The sequence below is a fragment of the Theropithecus gelada genome, chromosome 8 (assembly GCF_003255815.1).
Source record: "Theropithecus gelada isolate Dixy chromosome 8, Tgel_1.0, whole genome shotgun sequence".
Lineage (NCBI taxonomy): Eukaryota > Metazoa > Chordata > Mammalia > Primates > Cercopithecidae > Theropithecus > Theropithecus gelada.
In genome coordinates this window covers 143515578-143529633 of record NC_037676.1, presented here as the reverse complement: position 1 = coordinate 143529633, position 14056 = coordinate 143515578, and the positions used below count along the sequence as shown (strand labels likewise).

The 14056-nt window shown below is 53.5% G+C and overlaps 1 protein-coding gene across 1 annotated transcript in view; it reads left to right on the top strand.

The window, feature by feature from the left end:
* Positions 1–231: 231 nt before the first annotated feature.
* Positions 232–14056, top strand: part of SLC45A4 (solute carrier family 45 member 4) — a 100306-nt gene continuing 86481 nt past the window's right edge. Inside the window, 1 exon segment of the mRNA XM_025395114.1 lies at positions 232–427. The gene's annotated coding sequence lies outside the window, so the exon portion shown is untranslated.

Here is a 14056-nt window from a genome sequence, read left to right as displayed (position 1 = left end):
GCCCGCGGGGGCGGGGCAGGGGGCGCGGAGGGGCGGGGCGGCCGTTCGGGGGCGGGGTGGGCGGCGAAGGAGGCCAATGGGCGCGCGCGGCGCAGACCCCGCCCTCCGAATCCCCGTCCCGCAGCGGCGGGTGCTGCATAGTCATGAGGCGCAGGGGCCGGCGCTGCGTCAGCGGAAGCGGCGCGGAGCGGCTGTTTCCGACCCGATAAAGCGGCGTTGTCTCCGCGCGCCGGCCGCAGCCTCGCAGCGCTCCCTCCGCGCCCGCGTCGGTGACTGACTGACCGCCCGGCCGGCCGGCCGAGGGAGCAGCCCCCGCCCGGACCCGCCGCCGCCTCCCGACCCCGGTGCGCCCGGGGCTCCGCGCCCCCGTCGCCCCTGCCCGGCCCGGCCGCCCCGCCGCCCCCGCGGCCCCGGCCGGAGGAGACAGGTGAGTGGCCTGCCGCCCGCAGCCGCCCACCCCACGGCCCTCTGCACCTCGCACCTGGGCGCTGGACACCTGCCGCCTCCCCACCCCCACCTCCCGCACGGCCTCGGCCTCCAGGTCGGGTCCGCGCGGCAGCCGCAGACCCGCACCTTCTCCGGGGGAGGGGACCTGCCCCCACCCGGCTTGCGCTGGCTCCTCAGGGTTCCCCCATTACTTCCCGCCTCCTCTTTTCGGATTGCACCTGCCCTGGTCCCCAGCCCTGCAGCCTCTCTGATTCCCCCACCCTGGCCTCCACCCTGGAGCGCGCGCCTTCATTTGGACCCGGCCCCCTTTCGCACCCATCAGTCCTCCCCACCCCCAGTTCCTCGGATTTCTCTACCCAGAGAGGAGCCTGGCGCCTCTAACTCCTGATCCTGACCCTGTCCTGTCCTCCTAACCCCTGCCTGCTGTCTCTAACTTCTGAGAATTCAACCAGGGATGCACCACTTGCGAAGTGGCCCCCTCTCCCCTGTCTGGACCGGTCCTCCCAACCGAACACACTTCCTTCTTCCCCTTCCCCCTCCCCTTCTTCTTCCCCTCCTTTCGCTCTCCCCAGTGCACACACGCCCCTCTCAGCACTGCTAGCCAGTGTCCCCCACCTCGGACCCCCAGCCTGCACCGCCAGACTGTGGCTCTGCCCCGGTCTCATCGGCACTGTGCTCCCTTGTGTCCCTTTGAAGATACCTTGATTTTCTGAGGCCGACTTTGTCCCTGGAGGAAAGAGGCCAGGGCATCAGTTCATCCAGGCCCAGAGTCCCTGCTCTGTGGAAGTCTCCGCACCTTTGCGTCTCAGCATCCGCTGCCCCTTTCCCCTTTGAGCTTAACCCGTTCCTCCCCCAGGTATCCTGCTCTGGATTGGAGCACATCCGGCAGAGGCTTTTCCAGCGGAGGCGGATCCACACGGGGCCCAGCCTCCTGGTTAGCTATTCAGAATGATTCTTGAAGGCGGGGGCTAGGGAGGGCTGGGAAGGGCCGCTTGACCTCCTAAGGAGCCTGAGGTTTCTTGTCTCTCCAGTGCGGGTCACTGATGGAGTGTGGCTTCAGGTTCACAGACCTAGCCATTGACCTCCATCTGATATCTCAGCTGACTCCAGCAAAACGGGGCTTGTCGTTTTTATTATTGTTATTGGGCTGTCTTTTCCAGTCTAGGACCCAGAGCGAGGAGGGTTTACCAGATGAGTGATTCAAGTAATTGTTGTGGGGTCAGATGATTCTTGTGGGCTGGCAGATTCTGAATCGAAGCCCATTTCTGCTGGGGAGAAGCGCCACTGCATCTGCCTGGCATTACTGAGAGCGCCCTGCGCTTCCATTCCCCAGACGGTCTCATCCTTCCTGTGTCATTGGCAGACAGGTAGTGTGGTAGGAATCTTTTCCTCCTGCTATTTTGTGCTGGCTTTAGGAAAAAGTAAGAAAACAAAAAGCTGGAGTATTGGTGTACAGGTCAGTGAGTGTAACGCATGGGGATCAAAGCAGGTAACACTCACCGACCTTTAAATAAATGTATGATATCCTCACTTTCCTGCTAGGTTTGAATTATTGTTAAAAGATCAAACAGAGATTATTTAATGCTTGGGAGAGGTTTTGCAGAAGCCACTTGAGGATGAGAGGCAGTCGTGCAGGTTCCGGGTGGAGGAGACTCAGGCGCGGTTAAGAACTCATGTGCTTTTAGAGAGGCTGGGGAACTAGGTCGTCTTCCACATTAAGGATTTCACATCCATTCAGGCTAATTGTTTTTGTGGCAGTGGCTGTAAAGGAAAGAAGCAAATCGTTTGAAATGTGTTTGAAATACATACTGGGTATTTAAAGGTGTATTTTTGTGATCCAGGTGTTCACAGGGCTGGGAGGGGGGAGGCTGCCCAGGGCCACCTCCCGGGGCTTGTGGGGGGAGTGGCCTGCTGCCCTGCCGAGATGCGTGCTGCAGCTTTGGCCCTTGTTGCATCGTGAAAGCCCATCAGAGATTGGACTGGGTGAGCTCCAAGGTGTCTTGCAGCTTGTAACACCCTCTAACTTTGCTTATTGGAGAGGAGGGGGGGGGGGAGGGGCGGAGCAAGCCTGTAAACCGGATTCTGCCTCCTTTCCGTGAGCCCTGAGATCCCTCCCCAGCCCGCCCCGCAGATCTGCAGGGAAGGAGAGGGCTGCGGCAGCGGCAGCTCCCCGCTTTCCCGATGGAGGAAAGGAGCGGAGGAAGGTATTTCAGCCGATCTTGAGGTTGCTCGGTGGTGAATGGATTGTATCTGTGTTGTCAGGAGAGAGGTGGGGGGAGGACGGAGGAGCGCAGCGCTGGGGTTCGGGCTGTGATTGGCGTTCTGACTGTGGTGCATCCCAGTGCCCTCTCCCGCTTTTCCCGAGGGCCCCGACGCCCAGTGGCTGGCTGGGCTGGTTTGTGACCAACAGCCTCGTGGCCTGACACCGAGTGAGGGTGACTGACAAGCACTGTAGGTGGCAGACAACCCCAAATTGCCAGTGCCCTTCTTGGGAACACCCCTGGCAGAGTCATGTCTGTAATTTGTGGAGCCAGAATGTGCTGGAAGCCGCGTTCCTGCTAATGATGGGTGAGGACTGCTCCTCACTGGCCGCCTAGGTTCCCCAGGTTTTCACCACTGCGTAATTATGCTGACGGAGGCGCACTTAGTAAAACACCAGCAGCAGGGTTGTCTCCACCTGAGCCAGGAAACAGATCTCACCAGAGGGAGCGAACCTCTCAGCTGAAGAGCAGCCTTGTAGAGAGGAAGGGGTGAGAGAGGACCCCAAAAGCAGGCGTCTGCAGTGGGTTTTCATGCAGAGGACCTGAGCGACTGCACCTCCCCCACCTGCTCCTAGACAAGGTCCCCTTGTTTAGATTAGCTTAATTACCCCCACGAAAATCAATGAACAAGGATCTTTTTAAATGTGAAACTTTCAAAATGTGCTCCTAGTGGCCTTTTCCCCCCAGTATCAAATGCTAACTAAGCCTTTGTGAAATCAGGCACTTTCAGAGGACTGGGAGACCTCTTTAATGTTCATGGAAATGAATCTTCTCTACTCTGGATCAGGAGAGAAGCTTGACAGGTCACATCGTCATTTTCAACCCCTTGCCATTTGGGTGGAGGTGACAGGAGAAACAGCTAGTGGAGGCCTCATAGTGTTTATGAAGTGGCCTCCTTGGCAAGTGACTTTTCGAGGAGGCATTTTAAGATTAAAAACATCCACAGACTTAGAGGGCAGCCGCATAGCCCACTTAGTGTTTCATATCCCGGATAGAGTGGCCCTTGGAGAGCCGTGGGTGGGTCGCCATTGTCCCACCTCAGACGACGTGGGTGTTAGTGCTCCAGAAAGGCAGTCGGTAGGGGTCATTTGTTGGTGCCACTAGTTAGATTTCGGGAAACAGCACAAAACCCTAATGATGGAGAGAAGGGCTCTGAGTTCTCTTTGGCTCAGCTGCTGTGTAGCTTGGGGACGTCAGGTGAGAGGGAGAGGTAGCTCTCTCTCTCCCTTTGTTTTTGTTTTTTTGAGAGAGAGTCTCACTCTGTCACCCAGGCTGGAGTGCAGTGGTGCAATCTTGGTTCACTGCAGCCTCCGCCTCCCAGGTTCAAGTGATTCTCCTGCCTCAGCCTCCCGAATAGCTGGGACTATAGGTGCACATCGCCATGCCCAGATAATTTTTGTATTTTTAGTAGACATGGGGTTTCACCATGTTGTCCAGGCTGGTCTTGAACTCCTGACCTCAAGTGATCTGCCCACCTGGGCCTCCCAAAGTGCTGGGATTATAGTCTCTCTCCTTTGCGTGCGTGTGCGTGCATGTGTGCGTGTCCGTGCATGCGTGTGTGTGTGTTTAAGAGTCAGGGGGTCTCATTGTGTTGCCTAAGCAGGTCTTGAACCCCTAGGATCAAGTGATCCTCCTGCCCCAGCTTCCCAAGTAGCTGCTGGGATTATAGGTTCATACTACCACACCTGGTGGGATTTCTCTTAAGTGAGAGGGGCTGGGCTGCAGCTGCATTATTTTGAGGGTCGTCCCAAGGCCCACCTTCCTGTCTAGTGAGGGCTCCAGAACACAAGTTCACTCTCAGAGTCTGTGGGGAGCCCCGGGGGGCAGGGGTGTGTGTGTGGGAAGTAGTGCTGGGCATTTTGTCCCCAGCGCAGGAATAAGGGTGCCAGCCAGTCCGGAAGTGGGATCCTGAGGCAGCTGAAGGGATTTGCATAACCTTTCAAGTCATTGAGCCTGGCCATCTTACCCTCCCACCTCTGCTGGGCACAGGCCCTGGTGAGGGAGGTATTGTTCAGACCTGGGTCTCGGTACTTTCATCCTCCTAAACCTGTGGAAGGATTTTGCTGGCAGTGAGAGGAAGCTTCATTCCTGAACTCTGGCCCAGAGGTGCTGAATTTGCTGCATTGAAAAGTGGCTTCCCACCTGGGATTCTTTAGGCTGCTTGCTCTGAGTTTTTGTAGTTCGCCCCGAGGTTTCTCCTGGGGTTCTGCCTGGAAATCCTGGAGCTGCCTGAATTGACTGGCAACCAAATTTTTCCTGTTTCAAAGGAAGGAACATCTTGAGTGAAAAATGCATAGCAAACCCTTGAAATAGATAATAAAGAGGGATCAACACAGTGTGCTTACCTGGTCAGGTGTGGTGGTCATTGTACTTTTATATATGACCCTGATTGCACAATTTTAGGACATCACTCAGGCCGGGCACAGAGGCTCTTTCCTGCAATCGCAGCACTCTTGGAGGCTGAGGCAGGAGGATCACTTGAGTCCAGGAGTTCCAGGCCAGCCTGAGCAACATGGCAAAACCCCAGCTGTACAAAAAATACAAAAATTAGCCGGGCATGATGGCACATGCCTATAGTCCCAGCACCTTAGGGGGCTGAGGTGGGCAGATTGCCTGAGCCCAGGAGTTTGAGACCAGCCTGGACAACATGGCAAAACCCTGTCTCTATAAATACAAAAAAATTAGCCGGGTGCGGTGTCTCACATCTGTGGTCCCAGCTACTCGGGGAGGCTGAGGCTGGAGGATTGCTGGAGCTCAGGAGGTTCAGGCTGCAGTGAGGGGAGATCACACCCACGCTGCACTCCAGCCGGAGCAACAGAGTGAGACCCTGTCTCAAAAAAAAAAAAAAAATTAAAAAAAAAAAAGACATTGTAAGTCCAGAAAACGAGTAAGTTCCTTGTCACCAACAATTCAGTCGTCATTTTAGGGAAATACATTTATTCAAGAGCATGGTTTTTGGTTTGGTATATGGGAAGGGAATATTTTTTAAGTTCTTCGAGGGGGGTTGGTTTGACATCTCCACGCTGGAGATGAAACTGCGTATTAAGAGCATGTTAGACGTGAGGGGAGGGGGACTGCCTGAGTGTCGTAGACGCAGCTCCTCTGCTGTCAGTGATGGGTGAGTTAGGAATGTTTTTTAGAGTTACATTGCTGTCAAGCAGAGGCCTGCAAATATTTTTGCTCATGTGTTCTGTAAAATAACTTTGAGGCCTGGCAAGGTGGCTCATGCCTGTAATCCTAGCTCTTTGGGAGGCCAAGGCACATGGATCACCTGACGTCAGGAGTTCGAGACCAGCCTGGCCAACATGGCAAAACCATTTCTACTAAAAATACAAAAATTAGCCAGGTGTGGTGGTGCATGCCTGTAATCCCAGCTACTTAGGAGGCTAAAGCACAAGAATGGCTTGAACTGGGCAGGGGGGCGGCGAGGGGAGGTGGGTGGGTGGTGTTGGTGATGGTGGTGGTGGTGGTGGTGGTGAGCCGAGATTGCGTTACTTCACTCCAGCCTGCGCGAAAGAGCCAGACTCCGTCTCCATCTTAAAAAAAAAAAAAACAAAACTTTGAAAAACAATAGACACATTTTTAAGTTGACGTTTAAATTTTTTGGTCCTAATTTTAAACAACTGCAAAAGATGTAATTTCTAGCATAATGTTGGCATTTAAAAGTAACCCTAGTATTGCTTTTTAAAAGGTATCCAATGTTAAATATCCTAATGATGCCTGTCATCAGTCACCCTTAAATAAAATGAACAAACCGTTCTTAACAGTCTTGACATGTCATGTTTTTTCTTTGTGAACTTGTATGTTTGCTCTGTTTGAAAGTCTTTTTATCCCTCATTCTTCTTTTCCTTTTTTGAGACAGTGTTTCCCTTGGTCACCCAGGCTGGAGTGCAGTGGTGGGATCAGGGCTTACTACAGCCTTGACCACCTAGGTCCATGCAATTCTCTCTCTTCAGCCTCCTGAGTAGCTGGGACCACAGGTGTACGCCATCGTGCCCAGCTAGTTTTTATTTTTATTTTTTGCAGAGATGGAGTCTCCCTGTGTTGCCCAGGATGATTTTTTTTTTTTTTTTTTTTTGACAGGGTCTTACTCTGTCCCCCAGGCTGGAGTCCTGTGGTGCGATCATGGCTCACTGCAACCTCGACCTCCCGGGCTCAAGTGATCCTCCCACCACCGCCCTCCAGGTAGCTGGGATTATGCCCAGCTAATTTTTTCTTTGTGCTTTTGGCAGAGACGGAGTTTTACCATGTTGCCCAGGCTGGTCATGAACTCCTGGCCTCAAGTGACCCTGCCTCCTGCCTCAGGCTCCCAGAGTGCTGGGAATGCAGGTGTGAGCCATTGCACCAACCTATGGACTGTTCTCCATACTTCTCTGTGACATAAGTATATATATATTGCAATTTCAAACATTTCTGTGATCATTAGGCTATGTTAACATAATCCAGAAGAATGTTTTTTGTCATTGTAATTATCAGTACAGAATTGATCACAGAAGCATAAATATCATTGATCTTGATAAACAATTACTAAATGCACAAAATAAAAATACGTTGGAAGGAGGTCTCAAAGAACTGGGGGGCGGGGCCCATTTAAGGTACCTTAATTAAAGGGATAATTGAACTGTTTTGGTACCAGGTACACCTCTGTTGCTGGAACATTGCCTGGGAAGAGTGCCTTCCTCTTGTCTAGGCGGGGCAGGTAGGGTGGAGGTGGGGGCTCCCTGGGCACTGGTACTCTCTCCACGGCAGCTTCTCAGGCAGTCCAGTTTTAGGAAGGCGTTTATGGGGACCTTGCGGCTCTCTGAGTTCCCCACACCGGAGGCCCTCTCAGGATGCTCCTGTGTTTGCACAGGGTGCTTGTGGTGCTGCCGCGCTTAGTCCACAGGTAAGGCCCATGCCACTTTGTCAAATCACGGTACCCATGCTGCTCTGTATTAAGCTTTATTATTTAATTACATGTTTTCTAAATGTGCTATGTTAAAGGGCAGAAGATGAACCATTTCATGAGCAAGCATGTTGCAGCATTTTTATTTGGTTGGGCTAAAATAGTAAGTCTATGGAATTGTGCCTTGGGTTAAATTTTAATTCGACAGAAAGGTGTGTTAGAAGCAGAGAAGACTAACATGGCCAGACTTTAGATTTGTTAGAGGTTAGAGGTTTTTGCCTGGCAGGAATCTGGTCACCCTGCTCCGCCCTTCTTCCTGCAGGGGCATTACTGTGCCTGTTCTGGAGCGGGGCAGCTGGTCTCAGGCCATCAGGTCGCCACTAGGATCAGAGCTATGGGGTGGATTGGGAAGGTGGGCCTCTCCCTGAGAACCAGATGAGGCGGGTGCGGGGCATTGATACTTGGCATCCCTGAGAATTTGCGCATATCTGGAGATGCTGAAAAAGTAGAAAGATTTACTATTTTTAGCCTTTAGATCTAATGAAATTAGGTATGAAAATCGGTTTAGTAACCAAAAAACAACCACTTCCCTTCCCACTCAGAAACAGCATGCTGAGGACTGAGCACAGTAGAACTTTGCGTTGTGTGATGGTTTTATGACATAAGAAGAGATTTGATGGAGCTGGGGTCTCTGGTGTCTCCCAGCCACTCGCCCAACTCTGTGGAATCGATAACGTGGGTCCGCCTGAAGTTTTAACCTGTCTTCTGTCCTCAGGGCTGGCCATTAGGAGTCCACTTAAGAATGCATCACCTCCAATTCGGCTGTGCCGATATTTGGGGAGGTGATGACGTCCTCATATCGTGGGGCCAGTGCCTTCGTTCCAGGGATGGGTGAGGAGAGGAGCAGTTCCAAGGTCATGTTCTAGGAATCCTGTGGTTCAAACACCGAAGAACAGGACGAGGAAGACAGGCCAGCCCCTAATCACCCCATAGAACCGGATTAGCGTCCATTGGTCCCTTCTCCAAAGCAACAAATCCTTATATTTTTGTGGTATTTTGGGTATCGATACTGAAATCAAGGTTTCAGGCTCTTAAAAGACTTTGAGAGATGTTTTGGCTGCTGAAGAAGACCAGGTACAATGGAGTCCAGTTGTTTCTAGAAATTCCTGCCCAAACCTGGGGCTTTACTTCAGTATGCAAATCTGCTCCCAGCCAGGAGTACTAGAATAACTGCTAGTGGGTTTTTTCGTGTTGCTTACGTAAAACGGCATTAAAAGCTTGGAGTGTGGACGTCCTCCCCTGTCAGGGCCTGCGCACCACCTCCCTCGGCTGGATGGAGCCAGATCCCGGGGCTGCGGCCACGGCTGCTCCGCCGTCGTCAACCGTGCCCATTCGAAAGGCAGCTCTGATTTGGTGGCGAGAACGAAGCTCACAGCTCAGGTGTCTTGTTATGGACTTGCAGCACTTGCAGCCTGGAGCTGGTGTCCCTAGTGTGACAGCTGTCTCCCTGGGTAAGCTGAAGGCAGTGTCAGGGCTGTTGAAAACATGTCTAGTCCACTACTGGACTATTGAGGTGTTGAGAGCATTTTTAATTCTTAAAGACATGGGGTTCCCCGTCTGCTTTCTCCTTCAGTGGAAACGTGAAGCCTGGCGTCCTCATTGTGGGTGGGGTACAGTCACAGGGAGAGTTTACAGTCCGGGCTGGGCCCTCCTTGGCTTTGTGACCTTCCAGAAGCCACCCAGTGCTCGGAGCTTCTGCTTCCGTGTGGTAACTGGGACGTGTGAGGGGTTTCTGTCTCCAGCACTCAGTAGGCACCTGAGAAGGGGTCACAGCAGCACTCACACTGCCAGACAGTGCGGCATCTGCATCCGTGCTGGGCGCCCAGCTGGGACCTCTGAAGCAGCGCCTGGTAAGGGCGCTGATGAGGCACAGGAGCCACCAGGTACGGCCGACCTTGTGCAGTTGTGGGCCACAGGGTCGCACTGCTCCACAGCTGCCCCGCCCCCTACTGAAAAGTGCGTTTTGTCTTGTGCCTGGAGAAATGCGGCAGTGCCCTCCATGCCTTGGATTAGACTGAGGCAGCTTTTCGGTCATTCCCCACGCCGGGTAGGTGCTGCTAGAGGGGGCTCTGTGGCCAGCCCTGCTGTTGGCCCACGCGACATGCTGGTTCCCACACCCGTCTTCTCTGGCCAAGAGCTTGGAAGGAAGGACCCCTGGCTGCCACAGGTATGGGCAGCTGTGCCCAGCTGGCACTGCCCTCTGGGTTGGCTCCCTGGCTCCTGTAGAGGTCAGGGAGGAGGTGCTGCCGCTCCCTTTTGTTTCCTGGTTGTTTCTTTCAGGCTGTCCAGTTGGCTTGCTGGGTGAGCCTTTGGTGCCCAATTTTGCCCTCTTGTTGGGCACTGTCACTAGGCTCAGACTGTGAGCTAGCAGGGGACTGGCCTGCTGCAGGTGGTATGTTCCATTCTGGAGATGGTCCCTAGGTGGCTGCCCTGTGCCAGGCGCGAGGCAGGTGCCTGAGAAGCCAGCCATCTGGGCAGGGTGATGGGGCAGGCCTGGGAACCCCAAGGAGGGCATCTAACCCATGGCTGGGTGCGGAAAACGTCTGAGCAGGTGGTCCTTGAAAGAAACAGAATGTTGTTCTTAAAATCTTCTTACTATGGATGTTTCAAGACATGCCTAAAAGTAGTGAAAATAGTGTAACCATGTCATCCTCAATTCATCACCCGTTAGCAATTCTGTTGACTCTCGCTAGTCTTTTTTTTTTTTTTTTTTTTTTTTTTTTTTGAGACGGAGTCTCGCTCTGTAGCCCAGGCTGGAGTGCAGTGGCCGGATCTCAGCTCACTGCAAGCTCCGCCTCCCGGGTTCACGCCATTCTCCTGCCTCAGCCTCCCGAGTAGCTGGGACTACAGGCGCCTGCCACCTCGCCCGGCTAGTTTTTTTTGTATTTCTTAGTAGAGACGGGGTTTCACTGTGTTAGCCAGGATGGTCTCGATCTCCTGACCTCGTGATCCGCCCGTCTCGGCCTCCCAAAGTGCTGGGATTACAGGCTTGAGCCACCGCGCCCGGCCGACTCTCGCTAGTCTTTAAACTGAAGTTTCAAGGACACGGCCTGTGGGATGAAGGGAAGAGCTTTGCAGAAAGAGCCTGGGGAATGTGGACATGAGGACACGGGGGATGGTGGGCCAGTCGGGTTTGCCACAGGGGCTGTGCCTGCGGCGGTGGGCCTTCCGAGCAGCCCTGTGGTCCCCCTTCCACAGCTGGAGTGAGGAGCTGGGTGAACAGTCACATGGAGAAGATACGGTTTTTGTTGTTGTTGTTGTTGTTGTTGTTTTTGCAGTTTTGGGTGTCATGTCTTTCTCTTTAATACCATGGCTGCGTGTGAGAAAAATCTTGGTAACTTTTCCTGAAATGAAATGAGGTAATGTTTAAAGCTAATCAAATTTAAAATAAAATTGAAACAGTGTTTTTCAACAAGTGAACTAGCCAGTGGCAGTTTTGCTAATTCAAAAATCTATGCAAAAAGAAGAAAGCATTTTACCATTTCCTAGATCTCTGCAAATGGAAAGTCTGCAGGTGCAGGCTGTGTGTGGCAAGGCCGCTGGCCGGGCTATCAGTCCCGGGTTGGTTCCTGACAGTTCATGCCGTCTTCACAGCAGTGAGACTGTGCCGATAAGGGCCCTGTGGCTGGTTCCAGTTTGTGGTTGTAAAGTTCAGACAGGTTTTTGATGAAGTTTTCTGGGTCTGTGGGAGAGCCTGGAAGTTCTGTAAATGCAGGCTGTGGTTTCTGCCTGGTGATGATAGGGTTCTGGGAAATAGGTTTTAAACATTTCCATGTGGATTTTCTCCTGATCCCCTCAGAGCCTTGTCCATCTGGGGATTTATTTTTGCCCACACGGTTCTGCCTCGGCTTAGCAGGCCTTAGGCGTGGACCCCAGGCCTGCCTCCCCCGCCAGCATCCACTTGCCGCATTGCCAGGCAGGGAGAGTGCCCGGCGCCCACCAGGTGCCTGCCTCCTCTTGGTGGAGCCCTGTTGCATTTGGCTTTAATAACTCACAGGGGAAGGTGGCCAGGGAGCTGCCTGTGCTTTCTGAAGCACCATGTGGATGGTGTAGAGGAGAATCCAGAGGGAGCAGTTTCTGACTCTCCTCCCAAGGCCCTCACTGGTGTTTCTAGTACAGTGTGGCAAACCTTGGGGGGGACTCAGTAACTTAGGGTGGTCAGGCTGCTTCAAACACATACCATAGACCAGGTGGCTTTGCAACAACAAACATTTCTTTCTCATGTTCTGGAAGCTGGAAGGCCACGAACAGGGCACAGGCAGATGGGTGTCTCCTGAGGACCCATTTCCTGGTTCAGATGTCACGCCGTCTTGCTCTGTCTTCGTGTCATAAAGGGCATGAGGGTCTTTCCCTCCACTTTTTTTTTTTTTTTTTTTTTGCGCAACAGAGTCTCGGTTTGTCACCCAGGCTGGAGTACAGTGGCATGCTCTTGGCTCACTGCAACCTCTGCCTTGGCGGGGGGTGGGGGAGGTACAAGCAATTCTCCCGCCTCAGCCTCCTGAGTAGCTGGGACCACAGGTGTGCACCACCACACCCGGCTAATTTTTGTATTTTTAATGGGGGTGGGGTTTCACCGTGTTGGCCAGGCTGGTCTTGAATTCCTGACCTCAGGTTATCCACCCACCCCGGCCTCCCAAAGTGTTGGGATTACTGGCGTGAGCCACCACACCTGGCCTTCTTTTTTTCATTTTAATTAAAGTTTTTTTTTTTTTTTTTTTTTTAATGAGGTCTTGCTCTGTCGCCCAGGCTGGAGTGTAGCAGCCCAATCATAGCTCACTACAGCTTGAATTCCTGGGCTGAACCATCTTCCTGCCTCAGCCTCCTGAGTAACTGGGACTACAGGCGTGTGCCACCATGCCTGGCTAATTTATTATTATTTTCTGAGACAGGGTCTCACTCTGTTGCCCAGGCTGGAGTGCAGTGGTACCATCTCTCAACTCACTGCAACTTCTGCCTCCTGGATTGAAGCGATTCTCGTGCCTCAGCCTCTTGAGTAGCTGGGATTACAGGTATGTGCCACCATGTCTGGCTAATTTTTGTATTTTTAGCACAGACCAGGTTTCACTGTGTTGGCCAGGCTGGTCTCAAACTCCTGGCGTCATGTGATCCGCCCACCTCAGCCTCCCAAAGTGTTGGGATTACAGGCATCAGCCACCGTGCCCTGCTAATTTTAAGTATTTTTATATAGAGAGGGTCTCACTATGTTGCCCAGGCTGGAAGCCTGTCTTCTAGGGGCCAGGCTTGGATGGTGGTCTTGCCGGGCTGACCCCGGGCTGTGGACACCTTGTCCCTTTGTGCCAGAGGGGCAAGAGCTCCGGCACCAGAGCCGGGGAGCCTCTCATGAGACGAACTCCGCACCGTCCTGGGCTGTGCAGGGTATGGGGCTGCTGGGCTGCTGGGCTCTCAAGGCCTTTAGCCTTGAGAAGTTGTTTTCTCTCATCACATTGACTCAAAGGGTGACCTGCTTGGGTGCTTCCAGTCTCTGGAGACCTTTCAGACTGATGTTGGGTTCTGAGTGGTCAGTCGAGGGGCGTCAGTCGGTGCTGCCGTGGGGCAGTTCAGGGAGGTCGAGCTGCGTTTTCTGCATCCCCCTGGGTGCTGCGGAGTGGAAGTGGGTGCTCCAGACCAGCGTCTTTGTATCTTAGATGCCTTCACGTGATTGCAGAAGGGATTTCCTTATACCTGTCCCCTGCTGAGTGCTGTAGTTCCTGATAACATTGAAACTTTCAATGTTCATAGCCCTGTGATGTGCTGATATCTCCATTTTAAAAAGAGAGAGATCTTCATGGAGGCATGGAGCCTAACTTGGAAGGTGGCGGCCCTGGGAATTCTGCCTGGTGCTCTTGGGCTCTTCCTGCCAGGACCAGGAGGTCCTGCAGAGATTGGATCCTGGTGCTTCCCTCAGGGGCCTGGGGCAGATCTCTAAGTTCTGGGAGCCCCAGGGCCCCGCCCATAAAGCAGGCATGGTCCCAGCATCCCTCCTGCTTTCCTGTCACAGGGGCTGCCTTCCCTGGCTCACGTGCCTCCAGCCCGTGGCAGCTCCTCTCTGACCACACAGCGCTGCTTCCTCCTGTCCTGCGTGTGTTCTCACTTCCCCCTCTGGAATGTCCACACCTCTCTGCCAACCCAAGACAGGCCTGCCTGCGGCTGTTTCCTGAAGCCCAGTGGGAGGAGTGTCCCCGGGGACCTGCTGCCCCCGCTCTGCTGGGCGTGAATGCTCTGTTACCTGCCAGTTCCTGACTCACCTTCGAGCTGAGGCGGCCACCTGGGAGTGCCCTGGGAGCCCCCAGAGGGTTAGGTGAGGCCTGGGTTTGGCATTGGCCCCCAGTGGGGCTCTGCAAGTGGTGACTTAGGAGCTGACTGCCTCCCAGGGTGCCTCCCATCCAGGGGTCCTGCACCAACT